Genomic DNA, 24,729 nt, shown 5'->3' with positions numbered 1-24,729 from the left:
CAAAGTTACTTAAAAGGTTTGAATATTCAAGCCCTTTAAGTTTTACTGAAGTACGGAAATGGCAAAGTTATTTTAAAGGTTTGAATATTCAAGCCCTTTAAGTTTTACTGAAGTACGAAAATGGCAAAGTTACTTAAAAGGTTTGAATATTCAAGCCCTTTAAGTGTTACTGAAGTACGAAAATGGCAAAGTTACTTAAAAGGTTTGAATATTCAAGCCCTTTAAGTTTTACTGAAGTACGAAAATGGCAAAGTTACTTAAAAGGTTTGAATATTCAAGCCCTTTAAGTTTTACTGAAGTAATAAAATGGCAAAGTTACTTAAAATGTTTGAATATTCAAGCTCTTTAAGTTTAACTGAAGTACGAAAATGGCAAAGTTACTTAAAATGTTTGAATATTCAAGCCCTTTAAGTGTTAGTGAAGTACGAAAATGGCAAAGTTACTTAAAAAGTTTGAATATTCAAGCCCTTTAAGTTTTACTGAAGTACGAAAATGGCAAAGTTATTTAAAAGGTTCGAATATTCAAGCCCTTTAAGTTTTACTGAAGTACGAAAAGGCAAAGTTACTTAAAAGGTTTGAATATTCAAGCCCTTTAAGTTTTACTGAAGTACGAAAATGGCAAATTTACTTAAAATGTTTGAATATTCAAGAGCTGTCAGTTTTACTGAAGTACGAAAATGGCAAAGTTAATTAAAAGGTTTGAATATTCAAGCCCTTTAATATTTACTGAAGTACGAAAATGGCAAAGTTACTTAAAAGGTTTGAATATTCAAGCCCTTTAAGTTTTACTGAAGTACGAAAATGGCAAAGTTACTTAAAAGGTTTGAATATTCAAGCCCTTTAAGTTTTACTGAAGTACGAAAATGGCAAAGTTACTTAAAAGGTTTGAATATTCAAGCCCTTTAAGTTTTACTGAAGTACGAAAATGGCAAAGTTACTTAAAAGTTTTGAATATTCAAGCATTTTAAGTTTTACTGAAGTACTAAAATGGCAAAGTTACTTAAAAGGTTTGAATATTCAAGCCCTTTAAGTTTTACTGAAGTACGAAAATGGCAAAGTTACTTTAAAGGTTTGAATATTCAAGCCCTTTAAGTTTTACTGAAGTACGAAAATGGCAAAGTTACTTAAAAGGTTTGAATATTCAAGCCCTTTAAGTGTTACTGAAGTACGAAAACAGCAAAGTTACTTAAAAGGTTTGAATATTCAAGCCCGTTAAGTTTTACTGAAGTACGAAAATGGCAAAGTTATTTTAAAGGTTTGAATATTCAAGCCCTTTAAGTGAAGTACGAAAATGGCAAAGTTACTTAAAAGGTTTGAATATCCAAGCCCTTTAAGTTTTACTCAAGTACGAAAATGGCAAAGTTACTTAAAAGGTTTGAATATTCAAGCCCTTTAAGTTTTACTGAAGTACGAAAATGGCAAAGTTACTTAAAAGGTTTGAATATTCAAGCCCTTTAAGTGTTACTGAAGTACGAAAACGGCAAATTTACTTAAAAGGTTTGAATATTCAAGCCCTTTAAGTGTTACTGATGTACGAAAATGGCAAAGTTATTTAAAAGGTTTGAATATTAAAGCATTTTAAGTTTTACTGAAGTACGAAAATGGCAAAGTTACTTAAAAGGTTTGAATATTCAAGCCCTTTAAGTTTTACTGAAGTACGAAAATGGCAAAGTTACTTAAAAGGTTTGAATATTCAAGCCCTTTAAGTGTTACTGAAGTACGAAAATGGCAAAGTTACTTAAAAGGTTTGAATATTCAAGCCCTTTAAGTTTTACTGAAGTACGGAAATGGCAAAGTTATTTTAAAGGTTTGAATATTCAAGCCCTTTAAGTTTTACTGAAGTACGAAAATGGCAAAGTTACTTAAAAGGTTTGAATATTCAAGCCCTTTAAGTGTTACTGAAGTACGAAAATGGCAAAGTTACTTAAAAGGTTTGAATATTCAAGCCCTTTAAGTTTTACTGAAGTACGAAAATGGCAAAGTTACTTAAAAGGTTTGAATATTCAAGCCCTTTAAGTTTTACTGAAGTAATAAAATGGCAAAGTTACTTAAAATGTTTGAATATTCAAGCTCTTTAAGTTTAACTGAAGTACGAAAATGGCAAAGTTACTTAAAATGTTTGAATATTCAAGCCCTTTAAGTGTTAGTGAAGTACGAAAATGGCAAAGTTACTTAAAAAGTTTGAATATTCAAGCCCTTTAAGTTTTACTGAAGTACGAAAATGGCAAAGTTATTTAAAAGGTTCGAATATTCAAGCCCTTTAAGTTTTACTGAAGTACGAAAAGGCAAAGTTACTTAAAAGGTTTGAATATTCAAGCCCTTTAAGTTTTACTGAAGTACGAAAATGGCAAATTTACTTAAAATGTTTGAATATTCAAGAGCTGTAAGTTTTACTGAAGTACGAAAATGGCAAAGTTACTTAAAAGGTTTGAATATTCAAGCCCTTTAATATTTACTGAAGTACGAAAATGGCAAAGTTACTTAAAAGGTTTGAATATTCAAGCCCTTTAAGTTTTACTGAAGTACGAAAATGGCAAAGTTACTTAAAAGGTTTGAATATTCAAGCCCTTTAAGTTTTACTGAAGTACGAAAATGGCAAAGTTACTTAAAAGGTTTGAATATTCAAGCCCTTTAAGTTTTACTGAAGTACGAAAATGGCAAAGTTACTTAAAAGTTTTGAATATTCAAGCATTTTAAGTTTTACTGAAGTACTAAAATGGCAAAGTTACTTAAAAGGTTTGAATATTCAAGCCCTTTAAGTTTTACTGAAGTACGAAAATGGCAAAGTTACTTTAAAGGTTTGAATATTCAAGCCCTTTAAGTTTTACTGAAGTACTAAAATGGCAAAGTTACTTAAAAGGTTTGAATATTCAAGCCCTTTAAGTGTTACTGAAGTACGAAAACAGCAAAGTTACTTAAAAGGTTTGAATATTCAAGCCCGTTAAGTTTTACTGAAGTACGAAAATGGCAAAGTTATTTTAAAGGTTTGAATATTCAAGCCCTTTAAGTGAAGTACGAAAATGGCAAAGTTACTTAAAAGGTTTGAATATCCAAGCCCTTTAAGTTTTACTCAAGTACGAAAATGGCAAAGTTACTTAAAAGGTTTGAATATTCAAGCCCTTTAAGTTTTACTGAAGTACGAAAATGGCAAAGTTACTTAAAAGGTTTGAATATTCAAGCCCTTTAAGTGTTACTGAAGTACGAAAACGGCAAATTTACTTAAAAGGTTTGAATATTCAAGCCCTTTAAGTGTTACTGATGTACGAAAATGGCAAAGTTATTTAAAAGGTTTGAATATTAAAGCATTTTAAGTTTTACTGAAGTACGAAAATGGCAAAGTTACTTAAAAGGTTTGAATATTCAAGCCCTTTAAGTTTTACTGAAGTACGAAAATGGCAAAGTTACTTAAAAGGTTTGAATATTCAAGCCCTTTAAGTGTTACTGAAGTACGAAAATGGCAAAGTTATTTAAAAGGTTTGAATATTCAAGCGCTTTAAGTTTTACTGAAGTACGAAAATGCCAAAGTTACTTAAAAGGTTTGAATATTCAAGCCCTTTAAGCGTTACTGAAGTACGAAAATGGCAAAGTTACTTAAAAGGTTTGAATATTCAAGCCCTTTAAGTGTTACTGAAGTACGAAAATGGCAAAGTTACTTAAAAGGTTTGAATTTTCCAGCCCTTTAAATATTACTGAAGTACGAAAATGGCAAAGTTATTTAAAAGGTTTGAATATTCAAGCCCTTTAAGTGTTACTGAATTACGAAAATGGCAAAGTTACTTAAAAGGTTTGAATATTCAAGCCCTTTAAGTTTTACTGAAGTACGAAAATGGCAAAGTTACTTAAAAGGTTTGAATATTCAAGCCCTTTAAGTGTTACTGAAGTACGAAAATGGCAAAGTTACTTAAAAGGTTTGAATATTCAAGCCCTTTAAGTTTTACTGAAGTACGAAAATGGCAAAGTTACTTAAAAGGTTTGAATATTCAAGCCCTTTAAGTGTTACTGAAGTACGAAAATGGCAAAGTTACTTAAAAGGTTTGAATATTCAAGCCCTTTAAGTTTTACTGAAGTACGAAAATGGCAAAGTTACTTAAAAGTTTTGAATATTCAAGCATTTTAAGTTTTACTGAAGTACGAAAATGGCAAAGTTATTTAAAAGGTTTGAATATTCAAGCCCGTTAAGTTTTACTGAAGTACGAAAATGGCAAAGTTATTTTAAAGCTTTGAATATTCAAGCCCTTTAAGAGAAGTACGAAAATGGCAAAGTTACTTAAAAGGTTTGAATATCCAAGCCCTTTAAGTTTTACTGAAGTACGAAAATGGCAAAGTTACTTAAAAGTTTTGAATATTCAAGCCCTTTAAGTGTTACTGAAGTACGAAAATGGAAAAGTTACTTAAAAGGTTTGAATATTCAAGCCCTTTAAGTGTTACTGAAGTACGAAAATGGCAAAGTTACTTAAAAGGTTTGAATATTCAAGCTCTTTAAGTTTAACTGAAGTACGAAAATGGCAAAGTTACTTAAAATGTTTGAATATTCAAGCCCTTTAAGTGTTAGTGAAGTACGAAAATGGCAAAGCTACTTAAAAGGTTTGAATATTCAAGCCCTTTAAGTGTTACTGAAGTACGAAAATGGCAAAGTCATTTAAAAGGTTTGAATATTCAAGCCCTTTAAGTTTTACTGAAGTACGAAAATGCCAAAGTTACTTAAAATGTTTGAATATTCAAGCTCTTTAAGTTTTACTGAAGTACGGAAATGGCAAAGTTATTTTAAAGGTTTGAATATTCAAGCCCTTTAAGTTTTACTGAAGTACGAAAATGGCAAAGTTACTTAAAAGGTTTGAATATTCAAGCCCTTTAAGTGTTACTGAAGTACGAAAATGGCAAAGTTACTTAAAAGGTTTGAATATTCAAGCCCTTTAAGTTTTACTGAAGTACGAAAATGGCAAAGTTACTTAAAAGGTTTGAATATTCAAGCCCTTTAAGTTTTACTGAAGTAATAAAATGGCAAAGTTACTTAAAATGTTTGAATATTCAAGCTCTTTAAGTTTAACTGAAGTACGAAAATGGCAAAGTTACTTAAAATGTTTGAATATTCAAGCCCTTTAAGTGTTAGTGAAGTACGAAAATGGCAAAGTTACTTAAAAAGTTTGAATATTCAAGCCCTTTAAGTTTTACTGAAGTACGAAAATGGCAAAGTTATTTAAAGGTTCGAATATTCAAGCCCTTTAAGTTTTTACTGAAGTACGAAAAGGCAAAGTTACTTAAAAGGTTTGAATATTCAAGCCCTTTAAGTTTTACTGAAGTACGAAAATGGCAAATTTACTTAAAATGTTTGAAATATTCAAGAGCTGTAAGTTTTACTGAAGTACGAAAATGGCAAAGGTTACTTAAAAAGGTTTGAATATTCAAGCCCTTTAATATTTACTGAAGTACTAAAATGGCAAAGTTACTTAAAAGGTTTGAATATTCAAGCCCTTTAAGTTTTACTGAAGTACGAAAATGGCAAAGTTACTTTAAAGGTTTGAATATTCAAGCCCTTTAAGTTTTACTGAAGTACGAAAATGGCAAAGTTACTTAAAAGGTTTGAATATTCAAGCCCTTTAAGTGTTACTGAAGTACGAAAACAGCAAAGTTACTTAAAAGGTTTGAATATTCAAGCCCGTTAAGTTTTACTGAAGTACGAAAATGGCAAAGTTATTTTAAAGGTTTGAATATTCAAGCCCTTTAAGTGAAGTACGAAAATGGCAAAGTTACTTAAAAGGTTTGAATATCCAAGCCCTTTAAGTTTTACTCAAGTACGAAAATGGCAAAGTTACTTAAAAGGTTTGAATATTCAAGCCCTTTAAGTTTTACTGAAGTACGAAAATGGCAAAGTTACTTAAAAGGTTTGAATATTCAAGCCCTTTAAGTGTTACTGAAGTACGAAAACGGCAAATTTACTTAAAAGGTTTGAATATTCAAGCCCTTTAAGTGTTACTGATGTACGAAAATGGCAAAGTTATTTAAAAGGTTTGAATATTAAAGCATTTTAAGTTTTACTGAAGTACGAAAATGGCAAAGTTACTTAAAAGGTTTGAATATTCAAGCCCTTTAAGTTTTACTGAAGTACGAAAATGGCAAAGTTACTTAAAAGGTTTGAATATTCAAGCCCTTTAAGTGTTACTGAAGTACGAAAATGGCAAAGTTATTTAAAAGGTTTGAATATTCAAGCGCTTTAAGTTTTACTGAAGTACGAAAATGCCAAAGTTACTTAAAAGGTTTGAATATTCAAGCCCTTTAAGCGTTACTGAAGTACGAAAATGGCAAAGTTACTTAAAAGGTTTGAATATTCAAGCCCTTTAAGTGTTACTGAAGTACGAAAATGGCAAAGTTACTTAAAAGGTTTGAATTTTCCAGCCCTTTAAATATTACTGAAGTACGAAAATGGCAAAGTTATTTAAAAGGTTTGAATATTCAAGCCCTTTAAGTGTTACTGAATTACGAAAATGGCAAAGTTACTTAAAAGGTTTGAATATTCAAGCCCTTTAAGTTTTACTGAAGTACGAAAATGGCAAAGTTACTTAAAAGGTTTGAATATTCAAGCCCTTTAAGTGTTACTGAAGTACGAAAATGGCAAAGTTACTTAAAAGGTTTGAATATTCAAGCCCTTTAAGTTTTACTGAAGTACGAAAATGGCAAAGTTACTTAAAAGGTTTGAATATTCAAGCCCTTTAAGTGTTACTGAAGTACGAAAATGGCAAAGTTACTTAAAAGGTTTGAATATTCAAGCCCTTTAAGTTTTACTGAAGTACGAAAATTTTGGAAAAATGCGTATAATATAATGTTCCGTACAAGGAAGTCATGTGGTGTACACATCAGATTTTTTAGAGAATGCTTCATATCCACAATCACAATTTGCCGTAGAAATCTGTCTTCTTTGCGTCTTCTTGAAAGCACATTTCCAAATGCTTTACTTTTTATTCCGTGAGTTCGAGACTTGCCTATTTGTTGAACTTATTGTTACTCTTCTTAGTACCTATTTGTTATTCTGTTTGGTACTGCCAAATGCCATGAAACTATTGAAAATTGTATATGGAGTGCCCAAACGATATCTTGCTTAATTATTGTAGATCTGATTCTGTTAGATCATTGGAAACAATGGTGGTTGGCCCATGACCATGACTTTTCGTTTCGTTGCCTCATTTCTTCTGAGAAAAATTTCGCAACCAAAGGCGAATCAAATTTCTCAGTAATTGTTCCCCCACCAATTGCTTTAATGCTTGATATTTTGACTGCAGTTACTGCAGAAATTCATATTTTGACCGCACATACTGCACGTACTACAGAATTTTTAATTCGAAACGATAGCAGACGCAACTGAGTTCCATGATTGACTTGATACCGGTAGTATTCAATATTTTAATACTTGTCGAACGAAACAAATGCTAAAATTGCATCGTTCTATGGGTGACGTTGTCATATGACTCAAAAATCTGCATAAATCTTATTTGGAGCTTTATTTCAGAAAACAGTGGAAAAATAATATCATGAATATTACTTCTTTTACAAATCAATACAAAGACAAATTTAAATTCTGATAGTAAATTATTTTTACGGTGTTATCAGATGTTAGCGTTTACTAGGTTCTAGAATACATGCAATAATTTTAATATTTATGCGTGCGTACGGGTTCGTTTGAATTGAATGCACAAGTACGATGAAAAATGAACAAATTTTGTTATCATCACAACAAAAATGCTTAATTTTCCTCAGATATTCGTTCAGTATTACAATATCTCCCGGTAGTTATGTTTTAACTAACTCAAACTTTCAAGAGAACTTAATTCAAAACAGCTAGAGAAAACCAATCCGCGAATTCGCTAGTCAACAAGAGCAGTTTTCTAAACAAACTCTTATAGCAACAACAAACTAACTAAAATAACAACTACAACGAATTGAGAAGTTTTCCTTCTTTTATAAGATTTTAAATCGCGCGCAAGAACTTTCTGGAACTTTCTCGAAAGCGATATTTATTAAATGTTACATGCACGCGCTCTTGTATTTTCAATTTTCCGGCTTAGCTTTCTTTTAATATTCGTCACGCGCTGCAATGCACGGGGAATAAAACAATTTAATTTATAATTCAACTAACATTAGCTCTTTAAATACCAAAACCGTAACACTGTTTAATTTCGTATTATATAAACAACGGCATTCAAAAATCAAGGTTTTTACAATTCGTAAACTTTTTAGTAAAACCGTAGAGAACTTTAGACCTTTCAGACTAGAAAGTATGAAAACTTAAAGACGCTTTCACTGGTATTCGAATCTTACATTTTACAGCTGCTAGCTACAAGAAGTAATCATTTACACTACGAGAGTATGCACGGAGGAAATCGATGAATAAATACATTCTTAAGACACAATAACACGCCGAATAAATACTAATTCAGAAGTCAAACAACAAAAATCAGCGTTACATTTACAAAATTTTCACAGAACTAGTTTCGATGGTTTTACCGGACCACCATCCTCAGCTGCAAAACTGCAAATGAACAAGATAGGAAATAATGATTAGATAAGATAAGAAAGCCTGGACAAGAATAAGCAAGTGGCGCCATCTGTTGGTGAAACCAGAACTAAAACATAATTTCTTTAAAGGCCGAAGGCAATTCTTCCATTGGAGAACTGGATTTTCTAGAGGTATTTCACATTCATAAAAATCTTTCTGTTCTAGTTAACGATCCTAATTCCAATCCAAATTTGCCTTCGGCCTTTAAAGAAATTATGTTTTAGTTCTGGTTTCACCAACAGATGGTGCCACTTGCTTATTCTTGTCCAGGTCTTTCTTATCTTATCTAATCATTATTTCCTATCTTGTTCATTTGCGGTTTTGCAGCTGAGGATGGTGGTTCGGTAAAACCATCGAAACTAGTCCTGTGAAACTTTTGTAAATATAACGCTGATTTTTGCTGTTTGACTTCTGAATTAGTAAATACATTCTTACTCCGTTAAAATTGAATTCGAGAGAGGCAAATATGAATAAATCCAGATATGAATAAATCCAGATTTTGAGGAATGATTAGCCATCACATTCTAATATGAAACCTGCTGAGGCTATTGGTTTATTCGAGAAAAGAACCCTGAAGAAATAACTTTGCTGTTCTCAGGTTTCCAATCATGGGATTTCCAGTTGCTGCTGAACGTACTAACTCTTTGCTCCCCCGTAACACTCACAGAGAACTGTAATAATTCTTTTTTTAAAATGACAGCCCAGCACTGACCGAGAGGTAAAATCGCTTAAGTCTGGAACTTCCGACTTGGGTTCGATTCCAGGCGAACGAGCTGGCTGCACAGGCGTTTTTCGTGATTTTTCCGTGTGTAACGTGCATACGAGCCAGTTTCCCTTAGGAAGTTCTCCACGAAGGCATCGCTGTTCTTAAGTAGATAGCCCTAGTTGGCTTTACCATAATCAACTAAACCAAACCAAACTTTATATAATTAACAATGTTAACTTTTCCTACAGGAGCTAAAAAAAAGTCATCTAAAGATACCAATTTTTATTGAACCATTTAATTGAATAACGTTTTGTGATGCTCTTGATCAATTTTTTTAATCTTTTGGTAAATTTCTGATGTACCGTATAAGGTATTTCTACCGCCTTTTTGTCATGCCTTCGTAGTGTAGTGGTCAGCACGCCGGGCGCGTATTCCAGAGGTCCATGTTTCGATTCCCGGCGAAAGCGTTGCTAATTTTTCAACTTTCCTTCTTTTAAAAAAAGTCCTAATGTAATCTACAGTTGCATCCGAACTAAAACGGGTGGTGGATGATGATTCTTCACACCCCAGGATTTGGCGATTGAGTCCACTAAAACACCAGTCGTCCTTTAAAAGCGGGAGTATATAAGGTATTTCTTTCGCCTTCTTGGCATACCTTCGTAGTGTAGTGGTCAGCTCGCTGGGCGCGTATTCCAGAGGTCCGTAGTTCGATTCTCAGAGAAGGCGTTGCTCATTTTTCAACTTTCCTGCTTTCAAAATAAAAAATCCTAATGTCTCTATAACGTAATCAAATCTGAAAGTCTCACAGAGAATGCGATATAAGATTTTATTATGTCTGAAAACGTTGCTTGGAAGGTTATAATTATCCCTCTTTGATATGAACCGTACGTGAAACATCCGTAACTAATGTATAAACAGTAATTAAATAAAATAAAATCTTGGCGTTGACATGAGTTATTAAAGTTACACCCTCTATTCATGCTGTTTTAAGTAGGATATTATCTATTTTAACCTGAGTTGCTCAATCATCGCATCGCTTAATGCAACTGTTAGAACTCTGTAAAAAGAGTAATTATACCCAAAATGACATGGAATTTTTTGTTCTGTTAAAAGGTAATATTATGTCGTAATATATGTGTGATACACCATGCAGCAAGATAAGAACTCAAAACACAATCAAAAATAACTTTTGAAACTAAAACTTTAAAGGAAAAAAAAAATAGAATTTTTTTTAAAAAATCAAATAACACATTTGAGACACTAATATTCTTCTATTACCATCAAGGCCGTCGTGAGGATTTTTGTCTCGCCAGTACTTAAAGTACCTCCTCCCCATTTACAACATAGATTCAAGAGCATTTTAGCACTTGAATACAGAATTTAGAATTAGTTTCATATTTCTAATTATTATCAATAACCCTATGTATATTAGACTATATGTCGAATATAAAATCAACTAATTCCTTTCCAAAGATTTAAAAGCATAAGGTTATACTTTTTAAGCAATACCAAATATGACAACATTAGATTCAAGGTTTCAAAATAGTTCTCTAACTCTAGAAATTACATAGGGATAGCATAGGTTACCATATTTTGGGTTCTTTTAAGGAGACGTGCATAATGTGCATTGCTTTAGCCGGGACTCGAAACTTTCGTCTCTCGAATAAGCATCGAGTATGCTTCCATTACAAGGCATTCAGAAAGGAGTGAGAAAATATCTTATAAAGTAAAAAAAGGTACTGTAATAGCGAAATATTTGGATATCATATATATATATATATAATTCTACTTTAATTAAACTTAGGAGATAATATAATCAATTAATCAACACTGTTTAGGAAATAAATTATTATATATATATATATATATATATATATATTCCCCACCCGCTACCTGGCTCGGTGAGCTAATTTTTTTTAATTCTTATATGTTAGTAAATTGTTAATGTTTTGCTCTAAAAGTGGTTGCATTATGTTGTTCTTATGTTCTGGTTAACACATTTATGCCTTAATTAATCTGCATGCAACAGTTGTAGAATTATCAACAATTTAAAAGTGGCTCTAGGCCTAACGAGGCCGCCATTTTTTTTTTACATTTGAAATGCTTAGTAGAGTACTGATTTAAGTCACTTAGTGCACCAACTTCAGTGTCTTTTGCCCAGTGGTCCCAAAGTTAACTTCATGTTGTGTGCAGCAAAAATTTGATCTTCCTGCCCGTTGGCCGAAGTGCTTGTTTTTGCATACAAATTTTAACTGCAATTTTTTTTTAAACTGTCTTCATCTGTATTTCGTGTTTTAGGTTTTTCTGTATTTTATAATTTTTAATGAAGATGTTTTGAGTTTGCATGCATTTTTGCTTCGCCGCAAAGTGAGAACTGAATTGACTGAATGTGAAAAACCTCTCTCATGAAATTCGAGGAAATATACTTTAAATGAAGTTCAGAAAAAAAAAAAAAAAAAAAAAAAAAAAAAAAAAAAGAGTGTATATTTACTATACCGCACAGGGAAGTCACGTGATCTGCACATCAGATACTTTTCAGTACAATGGTTCAAAGCGCATTTTAATTCAGTTAATTGAAGTACAGCAAGGACATTTTGTATGGCCTAAATTATTGTTCTTCAATGTTTAAAAAAATATTTAAGGATTTTGCTCTAAGTTATTACTAGTCATACCGAATTTTAAAGACTTCTGCAACAATTTAGAATCACAAATCAAATTTTTAACCAATTGGAATTTAACAAAACTTTCAAATTTAGCTTTCTTGCAAATTTCTTCTGCTTCCAGTTTTTATAAAATCGTGTCTGACAAAAATGGACATTGTTTCTAATAGAATTTACATACTATATATATCGACTATATATATTCTTATATTTAAATTCGATGTTCCGAAAGTACGTATCGAATACAGAGTTAAGTTCTTCATTTAAAATTCATTTTATCTGGACTTTTTAACAACATTTCGCAATGACTGTTATTTTAATTGCAGAAAATTCTTTATTAATTATAATGAATAGGTTTTTAAAACAAACGTATTTTAGATATAATGGAAAAGTAACTGTAATTAAATAGGTTTCTGTTCCCCTAAAATATGTCCTTTACACAGTTTTTTTGTAAATTTTAGTTGAACGCGCAAGGATTCAAATTATCAGCGGAAGTATTCTGAGTTAAATAGAAAGGAAACGAGTTCGAGGTGTGCTGTTCTTACTTCACGAGCGCGGAGGTAGTTAGCCAGAAATTGAAGAACCCCGCATTTCGGCCTGTGTGAAGAATTGTTAATCGTTCATAGGGATATTCAAAGTTTGCTGAATTAGCAGCGGTATTGTAAAACGCGGTGAGGTTAGTTACTTTTAGAGAGCCTCGTAGTTAGAGTCTTGTTATTAGTTTCTTTTCAGGTTCTTATTTTTATTTTACCGCCGAGTTGGCGTAGTTTGTGAGCGTCAAGAGCACGCACTTGTAATTTATTACGTTGAATAAAAAGGGACTTAAACCCTTAGCAAGACTCTGTCATTTATCCAGTTTCAACAGTCACCTCTTGGTTGCGTGCAAGTTGGAGGCGCGCAAATCTACAATCTATTTCATATTTTGTAAAACTTTAAGGAACTTTTGATTAACAAACTTTAACACTTGAAAGCGATCTGTGGAAACACTGTAGGGGATAAAACCACGGGACTATATCGGAAACTATTTACATACACTATTTTAAACACTATTTTAAATATCTTGTTATTTTGCTGTTGAACTGAGTTTTGTGTGGAGATCAGAGTAAGCTTAATCAGAGTAAATATACTTCAGTGTTATCTCTTACCCATTCAGACATTAATGGGACTATAATATAAGAATTAACAGTTTTACAAACACGTTAAAATTTTCTTCATTTTTCCTCATTCTTTTTTATTTTTCTTTCCTTTATTGCACATAAATCATTTTATCATCAGACACAAGCAAAGGATAAATTATATTTATTTTTTCCGTAAGGGAAATAGAGGTGGAAAAACAGCGGAAACATCTCGTTCCAAAATGTAATTTTCTTTTGACTAGTATTGTATTAGAAAATCACAGAATGCCCTCGGAATATTCCGAAATAATTCCAAGCAATCATTATCTGCTTAATCCAAATAGAAACAGAAGTATCTCTCTTTTGTTTCCGATCTCCGCGGAAGAAAATATTTTATTTAAATAAATACTTCAACTTCCATTTCACCCTCCACTGAGCGTGACACCCTCTGTCAATATTTGAAGAGCTGAAGCATTTTCCGCTCCTACTTAAGGGAAATGTAAGTAAATGCTTTAACACAAACACGTTGGGAAATGAAAGACATGAAAATAACGGGACTCTTTGGCCCACGTGTCCCAAAACTGGGTCAAAGTTGAATTAAATATGAATTTAAGAATAGCAGAGAAGTTTCCTGTAGGTGAGGTATTTTCTCCAAAGCGACGAAACCTTGATTTTCCCTCAAGTATCTCCCCCCACCCCATCGCCAATGAAAAGGTTTTTCAGTGAGTTTTATTAAATATTAAGTGGTAACTTATTTAGCCCGGGACATTTATCTAATGGAATAGGAAAAAGGTCTTTTGATCCGAATTTCGATGCAATTCTTTCTGTAAGCGTCTGCGCAGGAGGTAAAAAGTTTTGAGTAAGAGAAAACCCATTTTTTTAATAAAATAATAAAAGATTGTAAATCTACGTGATTGTCAGCCGTGCCACTACTAACTTATAAACTTACGCTTAAAACTTTTCATGGTTTTCGTGAGACTAGGAAGATGAAACGAGAAAACGTCCCCTCAGGGTTAGGCGTGGCCTTTATTTTCTAATTGGGAAGGTTGCGTGTTGGAAGTAGCATCTGTAGCGCCAAAAAGTGAAACCTTGTTTTAGACAAATACAATTCGATTTTGTAATACTTGTAACATTATACGAGAATGTCCTACTCAATATATCAACCTGACACCATATAGATAGTGAACATTAAAATGCCAACCTACATTAAAAGTATATGAAATTGCCTCAGATTTGGGGAAAGAAATTTAATAAAAAATCCTAATATCAAGTTTTCTTATTACTTCGGAGTTAGCCTTTTTACAACATTAAAGAGGTGTTACTGTTTTCACTCAGTGGCTTTTGTTCAATATATTTAATGAAGAGGAATTGTAGCCAATGGTCAAGACGCAAGATCTTTTATTTGTCTTCTGTAGAAATGAGATGTTCGTTATTATTAAAAAAAAAAAATTAATCATTTAGGAAACGAATTTATGTTTTCTTAACAATTTCTGTGCATTTTAGCGGCATGCAAATATTGTTATTTTACGGTATTAGTATAACACTATATAACGCGCCGACGTGAAACTTTCAACTCATGTTATTCCTTAAAGCAAACTATCTAATTTTTCGTGTCATTGCTCGTTTAAAAAATAAAATCTAATAATAATGATGAAAATTTACCTGACTTTGTAGAGTCGTTAGATTGTTTGGAATTTGGAAGCAGAAGACATGAAAAATGTGCAGTGCCCTCGCAGAGTCTCCAGCCTGGACCTCTCGAATACGCGCCAAGTGTGCTGCCGCTACACCACGAAAGCATGCTGGAATGAGGGAGAAAATGCCTCACATACCTCCCCTTTTAATGGGCGACTGCGGAATAGGGGACCTGGTGGTGAAGAATCCTGGTAGTGAAGAATCATCATCAACCATCTCTCCAGTTCGGAGACCACTATAGTCATTAGATTATTTGTAAGCAGAAGACATGAAACAAGTGTAATGCCTATTCCGAGTCTCTAACTTGGACCTCTCGAATACGCGCGGAGTGTGCTGTCCTTACACCACAAAAGCATGCTGGAAGTATGAATGAAATACCTTATACCTTATAGAACGCAGTCCTCTTTATTTATTTCTTTTTTACTTTCTTGTACGAAGTAAAAAGGAAGTATTGTAATCGCGAAAATTTTCAGGCAGCATATTTCAACGAAAATATCCATTTTGACCGCTTTCGAATGCAATTTAACGATGTTTTTGCGTGATATCTGTACGTAAGGACAGAATAGAAGACTGGTTTCCTCCAAAAAAAATTATAAAACTGCTTTAAAATGAATTCTGAAGAGAATTTTTCGTGGCGTATGTACGAACGTATGTACGTACGTGCGTACGTACGTACGTACCCCGTATCTCGCATAACTCGAAAACGAGTAGCCTCAGAACGTTGAAATTTTGTATATAGGACTGTAATAACATGTAGATGTGCACTTCGTATTTTGGTTGCGATCGGCCGCACCAAACGTATATAAATATTATATTTATATATATATCCACTCTGTTACTCGGCACAGTGATCTCTGTTTCTTTACTCTTATATGTTTGTACATTGTACATTTTTTGCTTTAAAAATGATTGAATTATGTTGTTCTTATCTTCCGGTTAAAGTTTTTATGCCTTTCGTAATTCTGGAAGCAATATTTGTACAATTATCAACAATTTAAAAGCTGTTTAAGTGCGGTTAAGTTTTAAATAACATGGCGGACATATTTGTTTACATTTGAAACAGCAGAATTGTAGATTTGTTGCCAATCTGGAGAGACTAAGCTTCGCAACAATAAAAATAACGTCTTCATTTATTATTGCGAATTAAATCATGCTTAAACCTTTCTGGAATCTTTTCGAGGAAATAAGCGTTTAAGATTTACTTCCTAATTTTTAATACAGATATTTTGAGTTTTTTTTGTATTTTTGCCTTGTCGCGAGGTGAGAACTGAATTAATTGAATGAGAAATACTCAATCGTATGTGAAAAACTGTTTCTTTTCTGTTTTGTTTTCTTAATTTCTTTCATACATCGTTCTAGCTTTATTATAGTATTTGAAAATAACATGTGGCAACGATTAGATAATTCTTTAAATGATACAAATTTTGTGCATTCTGAGTTATAATATGAACGAAATATAATACTGTTAAGTGAACCTAGCGCCAGACTGTCGTTATAGTAAACAAATAGAGTGAATTTTAAAGAGTGCATTTATTCTATGCGCTGTCGACGAAGCAGATTTTATTCAATCCAATCAATTTAAATGAAATTCAAGAAAAAAATGCGTATAATTTAATATTCCGTACAAAGAAGTCATGTGGTTGTACTCATCAGATTTTTTAATATATAAATTTTTTCAAATCATAATGCATTTAATAGTAATGTCTTATTTATAGCTCTTCATGCTTAAAAACAAACACCCGGATTTTCAAAATTAATTTTTTTTAGTTCAACTGATTTGTGTTGAACAATGAAGCTTTCAGCCTAGATGATAATAATAGTAGGTATTATTTTCATTAATTCATTTAATGACAAAAAAAAAATCTCCCAGTTGTAACACTTTTACGTTAAAGTTTTCAGAATGCAATTTTTTTCACTTATTTAGTTATTAAAGTAAATAAATATTTTTTTTTAAATTTATAAACACATTTTTCCTACTTGTAATATTTAATCTTTTTGTACGATAAATAATACACAGTAATATATCGCCATTTCAGTATTAAAATACTACTGCTATTCGTGGCTGCCCAACCGGCATAGTGGTTAACTTCGCTGACTGCCATACCGTAGGGCCCGGGTTCGAATCCCTAAGAAAGCATGGGTGTTTGTAAATGTATAGTGTTCTTGCGGGATGAGGGCACTCAAATATGCGGCGAACAGAAAGCCCTCTCGAGAGTTTGGTGGTAAGGAAAGAGAGATAGGAAATCCTCGGACCCGTCAACCCCCCCGGGGTGCTCTCCATCAAAACTGGGGACAGAAATAAGCTAAATCGCGTGCTCAAGGCTGTTGCCAACGGTAAGAGTAAAATTGCGCTCCTTGCCACGAGGAATTTGTGGGCTTGGCTGACTTATACGTCAGACAAGTGAGCATTAGCAACAAGAACGCATATTTATTTTGACTAATCAACAAATGTCTTCAGGTAAATAAGAATGCATCTTTGGAAAGAAAGTAGAACCCACTAGGGCTTATAGATATATTTCAATGATTGTTATGAGAGAAAACCGTTGAAAGTTTATTAGATCACAAAATCGGACTAATTTCGATTGTTTAGTATAAAATAAAACTCAACTTTTTCTATACAAAAAATAAACTTGAATCATTCAAATATCTTCATTATGTTCGATAACCTTTTACCATCTTTCTGATAAATTCTTTATTCCGCGCTCACGAAAATTCTGGTTTTTATTTTCAAAAAACTCACCCAAGTGCGATTTAGATCATCTGTACTACAGACATTTTTACCATTTAAGAAGTTTTGCAAACTTAGAAATAAATGATAATCCGATGGTGTAAAGTTGGGTTTATATGGAGGATGCGACATCACTTCCTAACCAAGCTCCAATAATTTCGCTCGTTTTGAGAAAGAGGTATGAGATATCGCATTGTCGTGGTAGAAGACGATTCCTTTGCAGCCTCCTATGTCCCCTCTTAGTTACTGAAGCTAGTGTACTCTTTAAATTAAAAGTAAAAAAAATATCGGATGCTACAGATTGGAGTAAAAAAAATCTTGCTGGTAAAATATAGGACACATAAAAACTCTAAAGTTCAAGGAAAACAATCATTGCATCAAAATCTATTTACAATTTTCCTCAGTTAGACTCCAACTAAATTAATCAGAACTTTAATTGAATCATTGAGGAACACGCAAATGCAGAAAGCTTCAGAATTGCCCCGTGGAATTTTATTGCCGAAGGCCAAGCAATTAAGAAATTGCTATTGTTCGCCAGTGGCATTTCGAAAATTATGATTTATGTCCTGAAACAGGTTTTTGAACAAAATGAGAAAATTTACAGTCGTCCAAATTGCTTTTCTCATCTTATCACTTCGTTCGAAATTGCCACCTCCTGGCTATAGTCTATAAAATTGTAAATGTTATCAATTTGATCGAGAAAATGTGTAATTATATATAACGACTTCGAACAAGAAATGAATTTCTTTTACAGTTTAATTGAAATACTTCTTCCTCCACTTCTTATAGAAATACACGAAACGTTCGTTGAAACTGCAGTGATGTTAAGATATCTAAAGCCATAAACAGTGATACATGGCAAGTTATTCCACATAAAATTACAAATGTCCACACTTTGTAGCTGCACATTTGGGTTATGGTTTCTTTATTTTCCAAGTATTTCTGTAATTCAATCACTATTAAAGTTTAAAGTGGATCTAAGCCCAAAAGGGATTCTAGTCTTGAAACTGCATCTTCCATTGTCCACCATAAACGGCTTAGTCACTTTTCAAATTGTTGCCATCAAATATTATTTTTAAAGAAGTTAAGTAATGAAGCATCTGCATGTATGAATGTACGTTCCTGGCACTGTAAAGAAAACGACGGTATCTACAATCCTCCAGTTTTGGGTAACGTAGTCCTCCACCCGAACATATGCACCTGAAAGCCCGAATTCTGAATTTTGAGTTTCGTATTTCATGCTTTGTAAAACTTCAATGAATTTTTTATCAACAAATTCAATAGTTTGAAAGCAAGCAGTCTCAAACCGTACGGAATATAACTTTTTTATTTTTTTTTTCCTAGCACACGAGACTCTCTATCCAAAATTTTATACATACGCTCTCTTTAAACACTTTGTGATTTTAATGCTGAATTTGGCCAGCTACTTTTATTTATTAAATATCACGTTCTTCGCACTTAAACCATAAAATTCAGTTCAAGAGCAATACCGCAAATTAGTTTGTAGAGACATTAGGATTTTTTTTTTTTTTTGGATGCAGGAGAATTGAAAAATTAGCAATCGCCTTCGCCGGGAATCGAACCACGGACCTCTGGAATAATAGCTCAGTGTGCTGACCACTACACCACGAAGGCACGCTAGGAAAACGGGGGGGAAGTACCTCATAACGTTGCCATTGCTCGGTTTGAAATCCTTGAGTTTGTTAATCAAAAATTCGTTAAAGTTTTACAAAATATGAACTCGATCATAAAACATATTCTAAATTTCAAATTTGTGCTTCCACGTGCCCATATTGGTAGGAGGATGCCGTCATTCAAAATTCCATGGCTCTATGTAGCGTTGTTTTATCCCAATGCGAGAAATAGACATACATTTATGCAGATTTTTCATTATTTAATTTCTTCCAATATAATGCAGGACTCTAACATTTGGTGGCAACAGTTTCAAAAGTGAAACGGACATTTATAGTGAACCAACTCAAAATCGCAAAACGAAACAATAGTCCTACAGGGGCAAACCTAACTGAAAAAGTTTGCAACTCATGTTACTAAGGAAACTGAGCAAGAATATGATTAATTGAGGAAAGACTGAACAAAAATAGAAAAATATGTTCCAACATTTACCACTGCATACAGAATTCTAAACGTACTTTGCTATGCTGCTTTTAAAATTTGTGTAATTTTACAATTGAATTGTATATGGCGTAAGTGCAAAGAAAAATATTCTTAATAATAAAGCTAAAAAGACAAAAAGAAATGGGTTAGTAGCAGTGAGTGCAACAGCAGATTGGGGGACAGTGAGCTTAGCGAGAGAGTAAAACACCTTAGCAAAATCATCTTGGGGGGGGGGGCGATCACTAAAATTGGAACACTTTCGGATTTTCTTTTTAGTTATTATTTCATAGTTTTCTTTTCAATGGGCACTGAATAACTGCAAAATCAGTTGCTTAAATGTTCTAAAACATTGTATGTGAATCTGAGTTATACGTGAGTTTGGGTATATGTGAATTTTAAGGTCTTACAGACCGGAACCTCTGTGCGAATCTAGCTCAGCATAATGTGAGGGATAAATTCTCACTCGAGAAGATAATGTGAAGTAGGGCCACATTCGATGGTAAAGCTCGGGAGCCGATTCTTCAGCTTCTTTGAAGATGCTGACTGTGTAAAATGAAATACAGTCCTTCGACTGCCAGGAGATAGTAGCAGAGAGACCTGTTCCTCAGTTTCATTCTGTTACGAAATGTCCATGCGCGGTAAGATAGCTTCCCCGCAAAGCAGTTTTAGGGTTGCCAGAAAATGGCAAAAGAAGGCAGGGTTGCCACATTTGGCGAGAAATTTTTCATTTGGCGACAAAATTGCCGATGCGCCATGGACGAATGGAGAACCTTCTGGAACGAATTCTTACTGGTTGAGCCCAGAATGTTCTCGAACACAAGCCAAAAACTATATAAACCTTGGTGATACGCGGAGAGTTAGTCCGTGCGGAGTTAGTATCGAGTTGATAGTCAGTAAGTGAGTGTCTAGTCTAGTGCATCGAGAGAGTCCCTTAGTGTATCGCAAGTTAGTGCATCGTCGAATGTGTTGAGCTTCGGAAACGACTGAACCGAGGAGTCGGGAGCTGTACTCTAGTGCATCGTTGAGTGCATCGAGAGTCTCGAGAGTACCCCGGCCGACGAGAAATCTCTAGTACCTGCCTGGTGTAGATGGTTAAAGTTACATATAGGGATTAAAGTTCCGAGAACGACCGAGCAGAGTCGGGAGCTGTATTCTGGTGCTTTGCCGTGAAGCTGTCTCCAATGTTATAGCCTGGGGGCTGTGTAGCTGATTGTTCCGAAGTATTTATCGTAGTTCTTCGACGACTGTAAACGTTTGTTTGGAACTGTCTTGAATAATACTGGCTAATAGATTGTGTTTCGATACTTTTTGAAGTGCTGCCGTCGTTATTCACTCCAAATCCACGAACCCGTACCGTAATGTATGTAACAAAGAAAAAAAAACCGCACAATTCTTTGCTGTGTAAATGCAATGCAACCAGTAGAATTCTTGCATAATGGCAATTACGCTACGGATAGTGTTGATTTAAGTGTCGTAATATGCCTTATGAATTTGGAGCTGAAAAGTAGGTGTTAGGAGAATCTTTATAACAAAAGTTGTCTCTTCTTACAGTCATAGTATAAATAATTAACGATTTTAATATATTGTTGCGTGCATACTGGTTCGTAATGGATCGAACACTTTACAGTTCTGGAACTTTCTACATACAGGTACATCTCTTCTTAGCATCAGAGAGCACAATCAGTAGTTACGTTTCAAACTACTAAGAACGTTAAACACATGCAATGCAAAGCGCATCTAAGAAGATAATCTCAACACTCCCAAATCGAATCTGAACTAAAAAAAAACTGAGAATTGATGTTCTTTCCTGGTTTGCATAGTTTTACCCCTGCCGCCGAGAAATCTCTAGTACCTGCCTGGTGTATATGGTTAAAGTTACATATAGGGATCAAATACAGTACCAATTACAGGTATACAGGGACAGGATCAAAATGTCACCAAATGGTCGCAAGTTTGGCGACTTTGGGCGATGTCTCACCAAATTTGGGAAAAAAAATTAATCGCCAATGCCATTGCCAGATTGCCAGTATCTCGCCAATTCAATGACACAGCCATTTACTCAATATTAAGCAACCCTTGCAATCTTGTTTCTCCAACAAATCTTGTTGTTCCGTCAATGATTTGTTTTAATCCACTGAACTAATTTAAAAAGACTCTATACTGAGACTCCCAATATATGAAACTAGAAACATTTTTACTAATTACAATAATGCTACAAATATTCATAAAATTTTCCAGCAGAATTTATTATAAATTAAATTATTTTGAAATATATTAATTAGATAGTTAAAACTAAAACTATATTTATTACTTATTTTAAGTAACTAAATTTGTTATGCAATGCAATGTAAAGCAGAAAGATGCATTAAGTATAGCAACACTTTGGAAACTCGCTATTTGAAAAGCTACTTAAAAGATAAATTGAAGAGCCATGCTAATTAATGATTGTCTAGTCTCTCGGAAAGCAAATGAATGGCAGCGTTTCATAATGATTGAACCATAACGTTTTTCGGATTATATAGTTTTTGGTTACGACTCAAGTAAAAAGTTTCTAACTTCAATATTAGAAGTTTTCTCTATTAAGAATTGCTCCAGTTAAAATTTCGATAGACTAGATAGCTAACTGATTATTATTATCACTTACATATTCGCATGAGAAAAAAAAACTTGCTTTATATGTGAAACCCACCACTATCCCAGCAACACAGCCGTTGAATTCTGGTAGAGCGACACAGGTTCAAATGCCGGCAAAAGTCCTGTCAGCACCGCCTAGCCAGTCTAGGGGTTAGCGTTGCTGATTGCCGTGCTGTATGGCCCTAGTTCGAATCCCAGAGGAGGCATGGATATTTGTAAATGTATAGTGTTCGTGCAGCATGGGGGACCCTCTAAATATGCGGTTAGCCAAGTCCTCTCGAGAGGTTGGTGATAGGGGAAGAGGGGTGAGAGACAATCGGACCCGCCCCGAGAGAATCGCGCTGTCACCTGTAAGGTGCTCAAGGCTGTTGCCAACGACAGGCGTTATATTGCGCTCGTTGTCACGAGGAATTTAGTAGGCTTGGGCTGACTATAGTACAAGCAGACAAGTTAGCATTAGTCAACAACAACAACAGCTGGATGGACTGACAACATGGATGTTTTCGATGTTTTCCCCGTGTGTAACGTGAGCACGAACAGATGCATATATATTAATTTCACTGCAACGAAAAGTTTAATTTTATAAGTAATGTCCACCAGTGTCCTGGCAATAAAGCCGTTGAACACTAGCCGTGCTACAGGGTTCAGATACCGGGAAATAGATTAAATGCAGAGCAGTTTGTTTCATTTTTTTTTCGATAATAATTTAATAGTAATTTTATCTCATCTACGTTGTTCTTATGGTTCATTATGATTTGCGCAAATTTGCCATTTTCGTACTTCAGTAAAACTTAAACGGCTTGAATATTCAAACCTTTAAAATAACTTTGCCATTTTCGTACTTCAGTAAAACTTAAAGAGCTTGAATATTCAAACATTTTAAGTAACTTTGCCATTTTCGTACTTCAGTAAAACTTAAAGGGCTTGAATATTCAAACCTTTTAAGTAACTTTGCCATTTTCGTACTTCAGTAAAACTTAAAGGGCTTGAATATTCAAACCTTTTAAGTAACTTTGCCATTTTCGTACTTCAGTAACACTTAAAGGGCTTGAATATTCAAACCTTTTAAGTAACTTTGCCATTTTCGTACTTCAGTAACACTTAAAGGGCTTGAATATTCAAACCTTTTAAGTAACTTTGCCATTTTCGTACTTCAGTAAAACTTAAAGGGCTTGAATATTCAAACCTTTTAAGTAACTTTGCCATTTTCGCACTTCAGTAACACTTAAAGGGCTTGAATATTCAAACCTTTTAAGTAACTTTGCCATTTTCGTACTTCAGTAACACTTAAAGGGCTTGAATATTCAAACCTTTTAAGTAACTTTGCCATTTTCGTACATCAGTAACACTTAAAGGGCTTGAATATTCAAACCTTTTAAGTAACTTTGCCATTTTCGTACTTCAGTAAAACTTAAAGGGCTTGAATATTCAAACCTTTTAAGTAACTTTGCCATTTTCGAAATTCAGTAAAACTTAAAGGGCTTGAATATTCAAACCTTTTAAGTAACTTTGCCATTTTCGTACTTCAGTAACACTTAAAGGGCTTGAATATTCAAACCTTTTAAGTAACTTTGCCATTTTCGTACTTCAGTAAAACTTAAAGGGCTTGAATATTCAAACCTTTTAAGTAACTTTGCCATTTTCGTACTTCAGTAAAACTTAAAGGGCTTGAATATTCAAACCTTTTAAGTAACTTTGCCATTTTCGTACTTCAGTAAAACTTAAAGGGCTTGAATATTCAAACCTTTTAAGTAACTTTGCCATTTTCGTACGTCAGTAAAACTTAAAGGGCTTGAATATTCAAACCTTTTAAGTAACTTTGCCATTTTCGTACTTCAGTAAAACTTAAAGCGCTTGAATATTCAAACATTTTAAGTAAATTTGCCATTTTCGTACTTCAGTAAAACTTAAAGGGCTTGAATATTCAAACCTTTTAAGTAACTTTGCCATTTTCGTACTTCAGTAAAACTTAAAGGGCTTGAATATTCAAACCTTTTAAAAAACTTTGCCATTTTCGTACTTCAGTAAAACTTAAAGGGCTTGAATATTCAAACCTTTTAAGTAACTTTGCCATTTTCGTACTTCAGTAACACTTAAAGGGCTTGAATATTCAAACATTTTAAGTAACTTTGCCATTTTCGTACTTCAGTAAAACTTAAAGAGCTTGAATATTCAAACATTTTAAGTAACTTTGCCATTTTCGTACTTCAGTAAAACTTAAAGGGCTTGAATATTCAAACCCTTTCAGTAACTTTGCCATTTTCGTACTTCAGTAAAACTTAAAGGGCTTGAATATTCAAACCTTTTAAGTAACTTTGCCATTTTCGTACTTCAGTAAAACTTAAAGGGCTTGAATATTCAAACCTTTTAAATAACTTTGCCATTTTCGTACTTCAGTAAAACTTAAAGGGCTTGAATATTCAAACCTTTTAAGTAACTTTGCCATTTTCGTACTTCAGTAAAACTTAAAGGGCTTGAATATTCAAACCTTTTAAGTAACTTTGCCATTTTCGAACTTCAGTAACACTTAA

The 24,729-nt window shown here is 33.4% G+C and overlaps 1 protein-coding gene and 1 non-coding gene across 2 annotated transcripts in view; both read right to left on the bottom strand.

Moving 5' to 3' along the window:
* LOC146995541 (E3 ubiquitin-protein ligase HECTD1-like) overlaps window positions 1-24,729 on the bottom strand; it is a 308,521-nt gene that overhangs the window by 241,468 nt on the left and 42,324 nt on the right. The window lies entirely within an intron of this gene.
* TRNAN-AUU (transfer RNA asparagine (anticodon AUU)) lies at window positions 19,012-19,084 on the bottom strand. The gene has a single exon. It is a non-coding gene; the product is annotated as a tRNA-Asn (tRNA).

Source organism: Stegodyphus dumicola, chromosome 9, assembly GCF_044657685.1.
Source record: "Stegodyphus dumicola isolate Sdum_Otavi_A_Nest chromosome 9, ASM4465768v1".
Taxonomy (NCBI): Eukaryota; Metazoa; Arthropoda; class Arachnida; order Araneae; family Eresidae; genus Stegodyphus; species Stegodyphus dumicola.
This window is presented reverse-complemented; position numbering and strand designations above follow the sequence as displayed.